The sequence below is a fragment of the Physella acuta genome, unplaced genomic scaffold (genome assembly GCF_028476545.2).
Source record: "Physella acuta isolate Inbredline_101_S28 unplaced genomic scaffold, ASM2847654v3 ptg000719l, whole genome shotgun sequence".
In the NCBI taxonomy this organism is placed as follows: Eukaryota; Metazoa; Mollusca; class Gastropoda; family Physidae; genus Physella; species Physella acuta.
In genome coordinates, this window is record NW_026732237.1 from 93,762 (window position 1) to 108,885 (window position 15,124).

At 36.3% G+C, this 15,124-nt stretch overlaps 1 protein-coding gene and 1 long non-coding RNA gene across 4 annotated transcripts in view; one reads left to right on the forward strand and one right to left on the reverse strand.

Moving 5' to 3' along the window:
* The window catches only part of LOC131949908 (uncharacterized), a 211,156-nt gene that overhangs the window by 53,032 nt on the left and 143,000 nt on the right, over positions 1-15,124 (forward strand). The gene's annotated exons all lie outside the window — the stretch shown is intronic.
* Positions 1,603-5,522, reverse strand: LOC131949909 (uncharacterized). Of its 3 annotated transcripts, none has more exons than XR_009388254.1 (5): positions 5,190-5,522; positions 2,839-2,956; positions 2,529-2,671; positions 2,073-2,137; positions 1,603-1,757 (listed from the first exon to the last, which is right to left on the reverse strand). It is a non-coding gene; the product is annotated as an uncharacterized LOC131949909 (long non-coding RNA). The 3 variants fall into 3 exon arrangements; XR_009388255.1 differs by having other exon boundaries at positions 5,377-5,521; XR_009388253.1 differs by lacking the exon at positions 5,190-5,522 and having other exon boundaries at positions 2,839-3,375.

Below are 15,124 nucleotides of genomic sequence, written 5' to 3' on the forward strand. Positions count from 1 at the left end.
TTAGAGTTAGGGTTAGCGTTCTGGCTAAGGTTAAGATTATGGTTAGGGTTACGGCTAGGGTTAGGATTAGGGTTAGGGCTAGGGTTAGGGCTAGAGTTAGAGTTTGGGCTAGGGCTAGCGTTTGTGCTATGGTTAGGGTTATGGTTAGCGTTAGAGTTAGGGCTAGGGTTAGAGTTAGGGCTAGAGTTAGGGTTAGCGTTCGGGCTAAGGTTAGGGTTAGCGTTAGGGCTAAGGTTAGGGCTAGGGTTAGATTCAGAATTAGAGTTAGTGTTATGGTCAGGGTTAGGATTAAGGCTAGGATTAGGGTTAGTGTTATGGTCAAGGTTAGGCTGAAACCTAAGTCTAGAGTTGGTTTTGGTTATGTGTTAAGTTTTAGGCTGAGGTGAATGCTTAGGGTTTGGTCATTTTTTAATCGATTAGGATTAAGGAAATACATAGGTATAGAGTTTGAGTTAGGATCATAACTTGAGGCCGGGGGGGGGGGGGGGGATTCTCCAGGGGGGTTATTGACAAGGGGTAATTGCCCCGGGGGGTAAATACGGGAGGGGGGGTCTCCTCCGGGGGGGGGGGGTAATTGACGGGGTGGGGGTAATGTCATGTAGCCAGGTCCACTATTAGAAAGCCAAGATTCCAAACTGTGTAGCCTTATGTATGTAGGTAATCTAATCTCATACAAGTTCTTGAAAGCAACATCAAAGACGAGAAATAAAAAGAGCCATCGTTGTCGGCTTATTTAACAGGGAAGTCTTAGTCTAAATCAATCCACGACAATGTCTTTAAGACAATAAACCTTAACTTTGCTTGAAATAACAATATCGTTCTTCATTCAGTCAAACTCAACATTATGGCTTCACTGAACTTTGTCATTGAAATGCATGTGTAGTTTGAAATGTGTGTCTGTTAAAATTGTACAGTTGATACCGAATATATCCAGCCTTTTTCTTCTTCGTTCAGCTGCTTTTCTTTCTGGATTTCTTTTCTTATCTTTTGTCAATCCAAGAACAAGTGTTGTATCCCCAAGATAGGTTGCTATCCCCAACTATAGAGCCTCATCTACACGGGAGATTGAACTCAGGACTTCTCGGTTTAGCAACCACGAACTTTACAAGTTCTTGATTTTGGTATTGGCGTGTCAGTTTTCTTCTTTATTTAGTCGACATCTAAAGTTAAACAAAAACAGTTGCCTACCTCAGCAAAAATCAATGTAGGCCAATTATGGCCAGTGTAGCAATTAGCAACATCAAAGTTGATTTGAATTCCATGCAACACTCATTCCATACTTCTCTAGTGTGGAGGTCTTGCTTATTAATATTATAGTGTTTGTTTGATACTTTTCTTTAACTTAATAATATTAACCATAGACACTTATTGCCTGGAGTAGAAACTGGGTCACAGTATTCTCTGGTAAACAATTAAGTTCTTTTCCAAATATATGCTCAGCTAATAGAAACAGCATTCCTAGATTTTTTTTTTTTTTTTTTTTTAAAGGGCTTCAGCTGTTTTAATGTCAACTTGTGCTGGGAATACTATAACTACATACAACCCTTTTCAGCTTTCAATCACTTGCATCTTATGTACAAAGTATGAAAACCAAAAACATCAAATTTTGAGAAATAATTTATTTATGAAACAATTGCATATAATTATAAAGCCAAACATTAATATATCAAGATTATTGCAATTATCACCATTTGCAGATTCTTGTTTAACTATGGTAGATGGAAGTATTAGTTGCCTTTTACATCACTTTTCACTTCCTGAAACAAAACAAAATGATTTTCTTAATCATCCATCTGAAATAATAAAATTAGCAAAAAAAAAAATCTTTAGTTTAAATTAGTTTAATACATCAAAACAAAACAAGAAAAAAGTGATTGAATGAGATGAATCATGGCATAGATATCTATAAAATTTTGCTTTAGTGATAAAGGGGGAAAAATTTAAGTTATTTTAAGTGAAACATAAGCTAGAGAAATAAACTATTAGGCCTAATTTAAATAATTTAATTCCTTTCTCCCAAAACACTACATGTATCCTTAAAAAAAGAAAACTTAAAATTTATCAATATTTACCTTGTGTATAAACTCTTCTGTACATCTACTGTATCAGCTTGACGCTCATTAGGTATGCCTAGTTCCTGTTGAGCAGTTAAGACAGATTAAGTAAATAATTCAAATTTGTAAGACAAACCACTAAATGATACTGTTATATATATATATATATATATATATATATATATATATATATATATATATATATATATATATATATATATATATATATATATATATATATATATATATATATATATATATATATATATATATATATATATATATCCTTCCTGCAAATCAGCATATTTTGCAAAACAAATATTTAAAAAAATACATAATGATATTGTATCAATCATCACCACTGACTTGGTTTTACTAGGTAAAATATTTTTTTAAATACAATATTTATACAAATAAAAATCTATCTCAATCAACATGTTCAAAATAAACCAAAGCAAACTTGTGATAACTTACCTGATTAATGTTTGAGAGGATTCACCCAGTTCTCGCCACTGAAGCAGATTAGATGCATGTGTTATTACACTTGTGATATACTGATTGCCATTTTGTGTACTTTTAGTCCTGGAGATCTACGTTGTAGGCATAGACTGTTAAACCTGGATAGTAATATTATAGAAGTAAATTATATCTAGTATAATATAAATATTTTAAAATATAAATGACACTAAATTATATTTATCATTATTGGAAGTAAAAATGGTACAATTAAGTTATAAAAAAACAAATTATAAAATTTAAAGCAGCTTATTAATAATTGTCATACCTTTTCCTACTTTTATGTCAAATGTAAGAGGTAATAGAGAAAGAACATCTTGTGTCATTTAGTATGCTGTAGTCTTATTACTGGTAAAAATCAGGTCTTCCCTTTTTTTTGGATGAACCTGTAAAAGAGAAATTACAACATGGATAAACACAATGAATATCATATCTAATCCTCAACTAGTTATCACCCCAATCCTAACCTCATTTTTTAAAACCAATTTCTAAATATGTTTTCAGAACAAATGTATGTTAAGTCTACCTATTTTAATGTTCAGAATACTAATATTTATCAAAACTACCTCCAGTTGAAATTCAAGATACCTTTATAAAAAGTTATTATGACTTTAACTTTGTGTAGTTGTTATTTAGGCTATTTGTTTAATTTATATTATTTAAATTAATATTTCATGCCTTGTTTTAAAAAGATCTACAAGTCTACTTTTGATTTTATGGTATAATCTGATAAAAATTAGGCTGCTACATCTGAAAACTAAGGTCAATGCAAAGACTTCCAAATTAACGATAAGTAGGCTTGTATAGTAATGTATAGATATTGTATATAATTACTAGCCCAATAGTATTACTCTACGACCAATGTATAGGACTTAATGTATCAGACCTAATTCCTATAATTAGGCCTACTAATTATTAAATAATTAATAGATCTAACAGTAGGATAATTACAATTATGGGCCTTAGCTGACATAGAGAGCTGAATACTTAACTAAACATTTTTAAAAATTATAGTAAGCTAAGTGAGTTGAATTATTTTATTTAGATAGGCCTAGGCTATAATATACTCTATAGCAGTCTATAGTGATAGTCGCAGAGTAGCGTATATCATAATAATTTCAAATTAAATCTATAAGCAACATTAAGCCTCTGCCTTGTTGCCTAATTAAAAACTAAAGCCTATTAAGCCTTTTCCTAATAAGCCTTTGGCCTAATTTAAATAACAGCCTATAGGCCCTATAATATATAAATAGGCTAAACTACTTGTAAGACCTAATAGACTAATGACTAAGAGAGTGCTAGGCCCCTTTCCGATATTATATAATAATTGCTTGATCGATATCATAATATCTAACACTGATTACATTAATTTACATAAGGCTATACCATCTTAACTATGACTAATACTTTTTCTACTAATAAAATAGGCTATCTCTAGTTTAAACTTAGGCCTAATAGTAATCAGTAATTATAATTAAGTAGGCCATTTTATGACATTTATAAAAATTTTTAGTAGATGGCCGAGCCTTAAATTTAAATACTAAAATAGATTTAGCATACTATGCCTATTGTTGGTCTAATTAATAATTTATTTTTCATTTAGAATTTTAGATCTCCAAAAGATAGGCCTAGGTCCTAAATAAATTATTTTTATTTTATTGAGCCCGCCTTAATGTATAAGATGTGATCTGTTTTTTTAATAAAAATAACCCTACACAATACTAGTGATTTAACTAATATCTAGTACTACTTTAGGCCTATTTAATTATTTATTAGTAGGCTGAATAAAATCTAAAGCTATAAGGCCTACTTTATTACTATATTTGCCTATTATTCTATAATTAATGTATGTTTTCTTTCAATACATAGTAGATCCTGTGGTACCTCAACATTCTAGTACCTCGACATACCAGATTTTTTAAATACGAGCAGTTGAGCGAGTGATATTTCGCTTTGAGTTACGCGCAAAATTTGAGATACCGTATTTCACAGTTCATGTAAAAGAAATACCCCCAAAAAGATGCAAATGATTATTTATCGCAGCTATTTAATTATAATAATAAGCGTCTTACTCATATTTGCAGCATTATGAAAGGGAGAAAGAAATAAACTTCCTAAACATGTTTTATTTTAAGCTACCAGCACATGAAAGTGACTTAAATTAAGCATGGCAAAAAAGAAGAGAAAAGCTGTCAAGAAAATTAAGCTAACGTAATAATTTTATTTAGTATTTATTTAGGCCTTACGTTTAAGTCTTAAGTGCAACAATGCTCAGTGAATTTTAGCCATTAATGGCATTAAGTTTAGGAATGATGTGTACTTGTGTAGCTTTAACTTTAGTATATTTTTAGACCTAAGCCTAATCTTGTAGATATAGATCTACAAACAATTTGAAATAGAAGAGATTTAAAATTGAGTAGATCTAGACTTCTAGATCTAGATCCTAAATGCTAAAGGACAGCTATGCCACAGAAATAATTATCTTTCTATCTAGTCAATCTAGACTAGATCTAGCTAGACTAGTAATTTTTCAGTAGCACTAGCTGCTAGTGCTACTGAAAAATTACTAGATTTTCTAGATCTAGATTCTATCATTTACTTTCGACGCACTAGGCATACTTTTAACTTTTTCTCTCTAGTCAATAATGTAGATTTCTAGATCTAAATGTAAATCCTGATCTTGTAGATTTGATTTACGTAGGTTTTACATCAGTGTAAATCGTTGATCAAGTAGATCTACTAGTCTAGATCTGGACTAGCTCTCGTCAAAACAAAATGGCTGGAATATTAGCTTCAAAACACCTACAGTTTATGCTTTCCTAATTGTGGAGAGCATGTTTAATTATTGTTTTATTTTCAACGACAGTGTTGACTGAGAAACCACCAAAGGGTTTTATTCTCAGCGACACAGTCGGAGAGAGGCTCAACGATTCTGTCGTTGAGATGATCCGCATGGGGTGCTTTTTACTATCTATGAAGTTTAAATCAAGGTCTGATTTTTACTTCATCGGTACCTCATTCTTTTTCAGGATTTGGGACATCTCCTTGTATTTTGTGTGATAGCATCTGAAACCCTGAGCCCTGGTCCTAAAACTTAGAATCTAATGCAGGCCTTAAGCTAACTCCAAATCATAGTACCGATCCTTCATCTGATTGTGGGTTTATACCTGACTCAGGATATGACCTTAATCCTAACCGGGTCCTTATAACAATACAGGTAGAAATTAAGAAATAAAAACCCACCTATGTACGTACCAGGCGGCTGGGCATAGTGCTGACCACACTATCCCGAGGTCTCTGAAGCAGATGAACTCTACTTTATCTGCCCCGTGTGTCTTTGACACGATTGGGAAAGGTCGATGATGATGTACGCACCTGTGATATCCTGTCGACATTTTTAAAGGATCAATTATTTTGGCTATTTTCTATTTATCAAGTAACGTTTACATGTGAAAAAAATGCCTAATCCTGTTAAAACAAATTTGTCTTAGTTTTTTTTAAAAAATCTCAAACACAGCGTAGTAGTTTACTCGTTTTATTATAATCTCTGTGCGAATTCCCCTATTCACCTTTTTTGGTGTCTTTCCCGGTTTTGCTATAGCCTCTAACCTAGAGCCTGTACGATGCTCGCTTTAAAATCTGCACAACGCTCGTTTTAGAATCTCTATACGAATTCTACTAGTAGCTATTTAATGAAATTTTCTCCCATCGCGTTATAACCTCTAACCCAAAATGCATTTTCTAATAATCACTATTTAAGACGCCTTTTCTCCGTTTCGCTATAACCTCAAACCCAGAGCCTGTACGATGCTCGCCTTTAAAATCTCGAAGCGCATTGTGCCAGAAATTCCTAACTAGCCCCTGCGATCTGTTCGTTCAATTTGCCATTCGTCAGCTTGTCATCTCGTCACACGGGCCGGCCATCGTTTAGTCACCAGTCATCTCTCGGACGTCCGCGATCGAAGCTGACGGACAGGAAATTGTCAAAACCGCTTCCTGATGACTTCTTCCATTGCCCAGGTGCGCGCGCGCGTGTGGGGGCGTGTGTGTGTGCGCGCATGCATGCGTGCGTGTGTTTATGTGTGTGTGTGTGTTCGCATGCATGCGTGTGTGTGTTAGTGTTAGTGTGTGTGTGTGCGTGTGCGTGTGCGCATGCATCGTGCGTGTGTGTGTGCGGAGGAGGCGGGGATGAAGTGGTCTTACCTGTGTTTATATCTTAAAAAACCTTCAACACCTGAAACAATATAATGCATTGAAAGTTTTCGGTATTTTAAATTTTTTTGTTTTAAAAGCATTCTGCGGTGTTTGCTTACAGTAACACAGTTTCCATGGTTACCAGTCGCCAAACACGTGAACTCCATTTAGGCGTTGTTATTAAGTCAAGCGTGTCACGTGGTTGCTAGAAATGATATGATTGGTGGGCGGATCAGGCATTGCTTTTGTCAGTGTGTTAGATGGTGTATGTTGGCACAGGTCGTTTGAAGAAATCTATAAATAGATTGGCCACATTATCTGATGATTAATTTATCTTTATGTGTTGGTCAAGATATCTGTGTATGTGTTAGAAAATACGTTTAGATATTATTCAGGGCAAGATATCTTGATATGTTGGCGGAGACGCTTACATGTCTTTATATAAGGCAATTATGTGAAAATATTTAGGCTAAAAACCTTTATATGTTGGTCAAAATATGTTAATATATGGCAAAGATGTTTAAAAATCTAGGCCAAGATATCATTTCTGTTGTCCTAGATATCATTTTTGTTGTCCAAGATATCATTTTTGTTGTCCAAGATATCATTTTTGTTGTCCAAGATATCCTTTTTGTTGACCTTCAACAAGTACCCGTGATCTACAAATATGCGGCTAACCATGATCTACCAACATGCCGGCTTCCCATGATCTCCAAATATGCCGGCTACCAATATGCCGGCTATCCATGATCTACCAACATGCCGGCTTCCCATGATCTCCAAATATGCCGGCTACCAACATGCCGGCTACCCATGATCGCAAAATATGCCGGCTACCCATGATCTCCAAACATGCCGGCTACCCATGATCTCCAAATATGCCGGATTTCCACGATCTCCCCAAAATAATATGCCGGCTAACCAGGATCTCCAAACATGCCGGCTTTCCATGATCTCCCCAAAATACCCGCCTGACATCTGATCTATTTCGGAGTGGACCAATGAGATAAAACGATATCAGCCAGGGAATTTGATTGGCCAGAATGTTTAGTCAGTCTAGACGTGTCAATAGTGTGGGGATCGGAGGGAGGGGAGGGGGTCGGGTGTCAGGCAAACAGATCATCACTTTCTGGGAACCCCGGGACATTGGAGTCCACAGATGATGGCACCAAATTAGACTCTTCAATTAGAAGGCTCGACTAGTGGGTAATTATTTAAACAAAATACGCGCATGTCAATGTTTTAAAACCAGAGCTAAAAATATAAGGATGGATCTTGACACAAGGCTTTGCCAGTAGACAGATTTGAGGCGGTGCGTGGAAGCGTATGGCTACTTTAGGGTCAGCGAGGATGGTAATTTGTGTGGGTCAAAAGGTCAGCATGTCAATCCAGATACGTGGGCGGTGGTTGTCCGTGTAGTGCACGTGAAGAGGTCACGCCAGTTTCAATTAGGTCTTGACATGGATAGTGGACGTTTGTTGGAGGGTCATTAAAACAGGCGGGGGTAGAGTTGAGGGTGAGGACAGGGTTGTAGTTGATGTTAGGGTTAGGTAGGGTTATAGTTGGTGATATTATGAAGGGTTATAGTTGGTGATATTATAAGATTTTTGACAGGGTTATAGTTGATGTTAGGTTTATGTAGGGTTATAGTTGGTGATATTATAAGGTTTTTGGCAGGGATATAGTTGATGTTTGTGTGAGGGTAAAGGAAGGGTTATATTTGATATTTTAGAGTTTCAATTAGGTCTTGACATGGATAGTGGACGTTTGTTGTAAGGTCATTAAAACAGGCGGGGGGGGGGGGGTAGAGGTGATGTTAGGTTTAGATAGGGTTATAGTTGGTGATACTATGAGGTTTTTGGCAGGGATATAGTTGATCTTTGTGTGAGGGTAAAGGAAGGGTTATATTTGATATTTTGGAGGGGCGTTAAGAAGGGTTATAATTGATGTGAGGTTTAGGAATGGTTATAGTTGATGTTTGTGTGAGGGTATAGACAGGGTTATAGTTGATTTTTTGTTTAGGTTTAGGGAGGGCAAGAGTTGATATTTTCGTGAGGTTTAAGAAGAATTATAGTTGATTTTTGTGTAAGGGTAAAGACAGCGTTAAATTTGATGTTTTGGAGGGGCTTTAAGAAGGGTTATAGTTGATGTTTGTGTGATTGTTTAGGTGAGGTTATATTTGATGTTTGGGGTGAGGGGGGAGGCTTTTGGAAGGGTTTAGGTAGGGTTATTGTTTATGTTTGTGTTAGGATAAAGCCAGGGCTATATTTGATGTTTTGGAGGGTGGCTTTAGGAAGAGTTATAGTTGAAGTTTGTGTTCGTTTTAGGGAGGGCTATTGTTGATGTTTGTATGAGGTTACAGTTAGAGCTATAGTTGATGTTTGTTTGACGGTTTAGCTAGGGCTATGTTTGATGATTTTGTGCGGGTAAAGAGGGATATCGTTGATGTTTGTAAAAGACTACGGGTAGTGCCTAAATATCTTCTATCGTTCGTTAGAAGAGGTAATTCGATCTACGAACAAAAGAAATCCTGGGCTTTTTCAACCTTACTTTGTGGGCTAGCATCAATCTCACCCACATTTTAAAGCGAGTATCGATATCGGAATTAGTTTAATTTTAAAATAATTTAAACATCACTGTATGTTTGGAAAATAGGTATCGATACTTGTGTGATATATTTAGTATCGATATTTTTGGATTTATAGCTTTATGTTTGAAGATGAATCGAGTATCGTTGCTTCAAACGCAAGCTGTTATGCAAGATATTGCCCATCATACCTGCTGATGCATTTATGAACCTGCTTATATTACCTAAGATGAAGAAAGTGTAATTACAGTTTTAAATTAAAACAACAAGCCGATACCCTAAGAAAGAGAGTGTTAATCTATTCTACTTTACAATAAATAAAAACCTTAATTTTTAATTATTTAAAAAAAAATAAAACTCTAGGAAAGATAAAACCAAGAGTAATATCCCCTACTATCAGATTTCTTGTAATCTCCCCTCTTTAAAAAAAAAAAATTACCTGTAATATTAACGTTCGCGAAACACACCTGGGTCCTATAACTAAAAGAAAATTGAAATGAAAAATAAAAGCCAATTAAAAACGCATTCTCCGTTGCTATGGAAACCGATTGGCTCGTGGAGAGGCAAGAGGATAGAAAATTAGAAATAAATAGCGAATCAAATAGAAATATGACCACAAGAAATGAAGTGAAATACAAGTACGAGCATTGTTGTCTTGGGATGAAGTTTAAAATTTTAATGCTTTTGATATTTTTATTAAATTTTAAGAAGATATCTACTTGAATATGTTTTTTTTTTCCTGTTAATTAGTTGTAAATTTGATATGGTTGATATATAGATAGCTACATTAAATCTCCCTGCTTGAGGTTTTGTATTTAAAAATTGCGATATTTTCAAGATTTATGTGTGTGGGTTGTGGGGGAAGGGGGGTGGGGGAGGATTGTGGTAGTGCTGGAGAAAGGTGGAGCCGTGTGAAATACTGTGTGGGTGTGAGGGGATTGTTGTGTCAGATTGGGGGTGGGGGGTGGCCACACTTTGTGTCAGGGGGGGGGGATGTTCACAAGTTCCCCCACTCCCCTTAATCACTGGAAATATAAAATATAAATGAAAAAATATCGAGACTTGTAGACAGCTGACACCCCTACCCCCTCTCATCTACCTGGAAATCTAAAAATATAAGAAAATAATATATATAATCCTGAAGGCTCACGTTGTTTCAGGTAGTAAATATCAGCAACACAGTGGTCTCAGGTGTGATAGGTTCAAGTGGTCTCAGGTGTGATAGGTTCAAGCTGTTGTGGTTTCACTCAGTGGGTATGATGGGCCATCATCAGCGATGGGCCATGATAAGTATCGGGCCAACACAGTTGATGAGCCGTCTGATGTTGTGGGTCATTAGCTGGGGGAGGATATGAGGTGTGGTGACCCATTTGGACGTAGATGCTGGTGTATAAAAAAAAAACAATAGGATGATTGGAGTTAGTCTCATTAGAAAACAATATTTCAAAACATCCTTTGTTCCCACTTAGTAATAAAACAGATAGCGTTAGTAACTATCTGTTTTATGTAGCTACCATTTGTATTTATTTATTTCCACTTGAAGGGAATCAAGTGACAATTTTCTACCTCCTCCCAAGTACCTTCACCCCCTCCCTCCACACATTAAGGTGTATAGTCCCCAGATTAAAATTTTTTTTTTATAAACAATACATGTATCTCAAATTTAAAAAATCTGTTCGAAATGGACTATGTCCACGGTTATGTTGTTTTGTAGAACTTCAGTATTTTTGAGTTTAGAGTTTTGACAAAATCTAGATCTTAGGGCAATTGTTAAGCTTGCTTGATATAATACAACACCTAACAATCCCACAAATATTTTAACAGTGAATAAATAGGGTATACGTTAGAGAAATACTACGTTTGGGGTATTATTCTTACCAGTGTCAGATAGTTAAGTTGTTATTAGTATTGTAGTAATAGATTTAGTATAGGACTAGGACTTTGTTTAGGGGGTGGTTCTTAACCTGGGTTCGATCTAACCCCAAGGGTTCGATGAGTCAGATTCAGGGGTTCGGTGAAGGTTAATTAAGACACACACCCGACTCATATGATTCACGATAGGGTTATGCTAGTGTGGACGATATAACTATTAAGAACGGTTTAAACGGGGTTCGGTACCTCCAAAAAGATTAAGCACCACTGGTTTATGGTTAGGGTTAGCGAATAGCGAGGTATATTATTTTATAGACTTCATTTCTGTAAATTTATCATACACGAACCTAATAAAGAAGATGTTAATCTGTTAATCTTGGTGAAAAATGTGTTGCACAACAGCAACAAACAGAAGTTTAGGATCATTGTATGAAAGGCACAAATAACCGATAAAAGAAACTCACGCGTGTGTAGAAAAATAATTTAAAAAATTAAAAAAAAAACAAAGAAAGAAAATAAAGGGAAAAAATTACCCTAATTTATGAACGATCGAATCGAAGATCCAAACGTCTAAATATAACTCAAATTATTGACCGGAACTTGAGCAAGCGCCAGAGCTCGCTAAAGCATCGCACCGGAGTAAGGCCTCGCATGAGTAGAGCCTGCGAACAAGGTATTTAGTACCCCTGGAGCGGCCCTGGAATTAGATTTATTATTGTTTGCTCAATGTTCCAGTTCAGCGTGAAGAACAACACACAATTCTAAATCAGGGGTTCTCGGAATGTTTTCATGTACCCCAGTTTGTTTGAAACCATCGTATTTCCTTGCTTTTTTTTTAACGTTTACTAAACCCATTGTTAAATTCTCCTGTTTCATTGGGCCTATTGTATCATCAAAACCCTTTTACTTTAGCTAATTTTGTATTACTCTTTAGAACAAGGTTTAAAACAACGTAAATGTTCTTTTTCTAAAACAAACATCATGAATTGAATAATCATATTAGTTCTCTCAGAATTGCAAAATAATACAAATTAATGTCTTAAAATCAAATATATGATTTAATTTGAAATATTTTTATTACGTCTATTCTATGTGAAGCCGTGTTCAGGCTGTAGAATACAGGGCTGCTAACCTGGGCGTCTGAAGTTCGAATCTCGGGGTCGAGTGCATAGGGTGTCATTGAATCATTGACTAACCTTAAGGAAAGCAAAAGCGGCTGGTTAGTGTTGACAACATTATCCTTAAAAATTTCGTGGTAACGGAAACAGCTGAACTTTACTTCACCTGTCCTATTGACCATGAGGTCGAAAAAAAAAGATAGATTTTACCTTTTTTAATATATACATTGTAAACTAAGTTATAGTAACTAAAGAAATAAAGTTTAACTTATTACTGGTAGAGTTCTTTATTCAGCGATTGGTTACGTATTTTTAAAAAGATATTTATTCATTATATTCAGTGAGTAATACTCAACTGAGAATTCCTCATTTTCTCTCACTTTCTCCTCCTCCACCTCTCCTCTCTAAGCACCGAGTTGAACCCGGCGTGCCATAATAAAACGGCCATTCTACTCCTGTGCGAACAGCGCGCTGTGCCATATCTCCGCGCTCCCCTTGGAGGTTCGCGTTCTTTGTTTCGGTCGAGGGTTGACACGTTCGGTGTGGAAAAATTTGAAAAGCTTGCAGTCCATGAGTTACCGTAAGCTTTAGCGTGTCGCATCGGGCGTTATTGGCAGTTGAAGGGCGGGACCTTTAACCTTTGACGTCACGCGAAATGAAAAAAAAATTGTAATGACCCCTACTCCCCTGGTATTTTATTGGAGGATAATATTAGATGCGTATGCAAATGAGTGTGTGTTGTATCTAATTTTAGCTATTGAATTAGGCGAACAGAACAATCTCCTAATATATTGCAAACCGTATAAATTGATTTTAGTAATTTTATCTTATTTCTCGCAAACATTGTTTGTTAAAACAGTTTAATTATTTTTATTCTAAACGTGAAAGTTATACGTTTATATTACAAGTGATGCTTTAAAATTTTTAGGGTTTACAGTATTTCGTAATATTCAGAATGGAGCGTCGATTTTTTTTTAAATCCCATATTAAAAACCAGACAATGTTTTTTTCCTGAGATCGTTTTAGGTGGCCCGCTGTTCATGCGGGGTGTTGACGGATGGAGGGGGGTGATGGGGGGAGGTACCGACGTGTCAGAAGATTTCAATAGTCGACAGCGTAAATAGTGCGCGGTACCCGTGGCGGAGTAATCTGATCATAGTGGTCTCGTGAGGCAGGGGGCACCAGGAAATAGTTACCCTCGCCCCAGCCCCCGGAGTGCAAGTGCATGAGGGGGTGGGGGAGGTTGGAGTTAAGGAATTAATCGAACTTGTCCTTTTACTGGTGGCCGGAAAGAACCGCAACGGAAAAAAGCGCAACGGAAAAAAGCGCAAATCAAAAAGCGCAACGGAAATAAGCGCACACGGAAAAAAGCGCAAAGAGAAAAAAGCGCACACAGAAAAAAGCGCAAAGAGAAAAAAGCGCAAACGGAAAAAAGCGCAAAGAGAAAAAAGCGCACACAGAAAAAAGCGCAAACAGAAAAAAGCGCAAACGGAAAAAAGCGCAAAGAGAAAAAAGCGCACACGGAAAAAAGCGCAAAGAGAAAAAAGCGCAAACAGAAAAAAGCGCAAAGAGAAAAAAGCGCACACAGAAAAAAGCGCAAACAGAAAAAAGCGCAAACGGAAAAAAGCGCAAAGAGAAAAAAGCGCAAACGGAAAAAAGCGCAAACAGAAAAAAGCGCACACGGAAAAAAGCGCAAACGGAAAAAAGCGCAAACGGAAAAAAGCGCAAACAGAAAAAAGCGCAAACGGAAAAAAGCGCAAACAGAAAAAAGCGCACACAGAAAAAAGCGCAAACAGAAAAAAGCGCAAACGGAAAAAAGCGCAAACAGAAAAAAGCGCACACAGAAAAAAGCGCAAACGGAAAAAAGCGCAAACAGAAACAGAAAAATGCGCAACCAGAAAAAACACAAAGAAAAATGTGCAAAAGAGAAATTTAGCACAAAGACCATATGGACTAGATGACACATTTATACATGACTGTTAGGGCTGCTGTGAGAGTGTCGTGTTTGATCACGTGATCTACTACCATTTAAAGCGTACCACTACCATCTGCATTCCCATCACCACGATACAGGCGATAATCACTTTACACAATGCCTATTATTTTCTTGGTCAATAATTATTCAACTACTATTCTCGTATAAACATAAAACTATCGACATTACACGAAGTATCTTTCACATTCTCCCTAGTCCGAACTACCTAGCTTGCATACTATAACAACCCGTTCCAATGGCAAAATTTCACTCTCTTTCATCCGCGTCATCAAACATGCATTCGTCATATCTCTCGTAACAACATTCATTCGCACCAAAATAACAATTTTGTATTTAATATTTTTTCACATCATGACGCACCTACCTACCTACCTACCACCCACCTACCCACCTACCTACCTACCTACCTAACTACCCACCTACCCACTTACCCACTTACCCACCTACCCGCCTACATACTTACTAAACTACCCACCAAAAAAGTATCGGTGAAGTTCGTAAGTTTCGTAAACTGTACTAGACATCTTTTTTTTAAAATGAAAATTCATTGACATCATTGACATATGTTACATATATGTTACATTTTGCGACAACCTTAATTAGTGCGTTGGGCTTGTATGAAAACTCACTTCGAACTAACTCAATTACATGCTATTTATTTTAACATTACACGGTAAGCGTAACCCAACTGTTGTGATGTGAGGTGAGGACAGGTTCGACAATAAACCAACACGAAAGTACGAAAGAGACATAGATTGCCTATTAGAGAATGGACCCCTTAACTTTC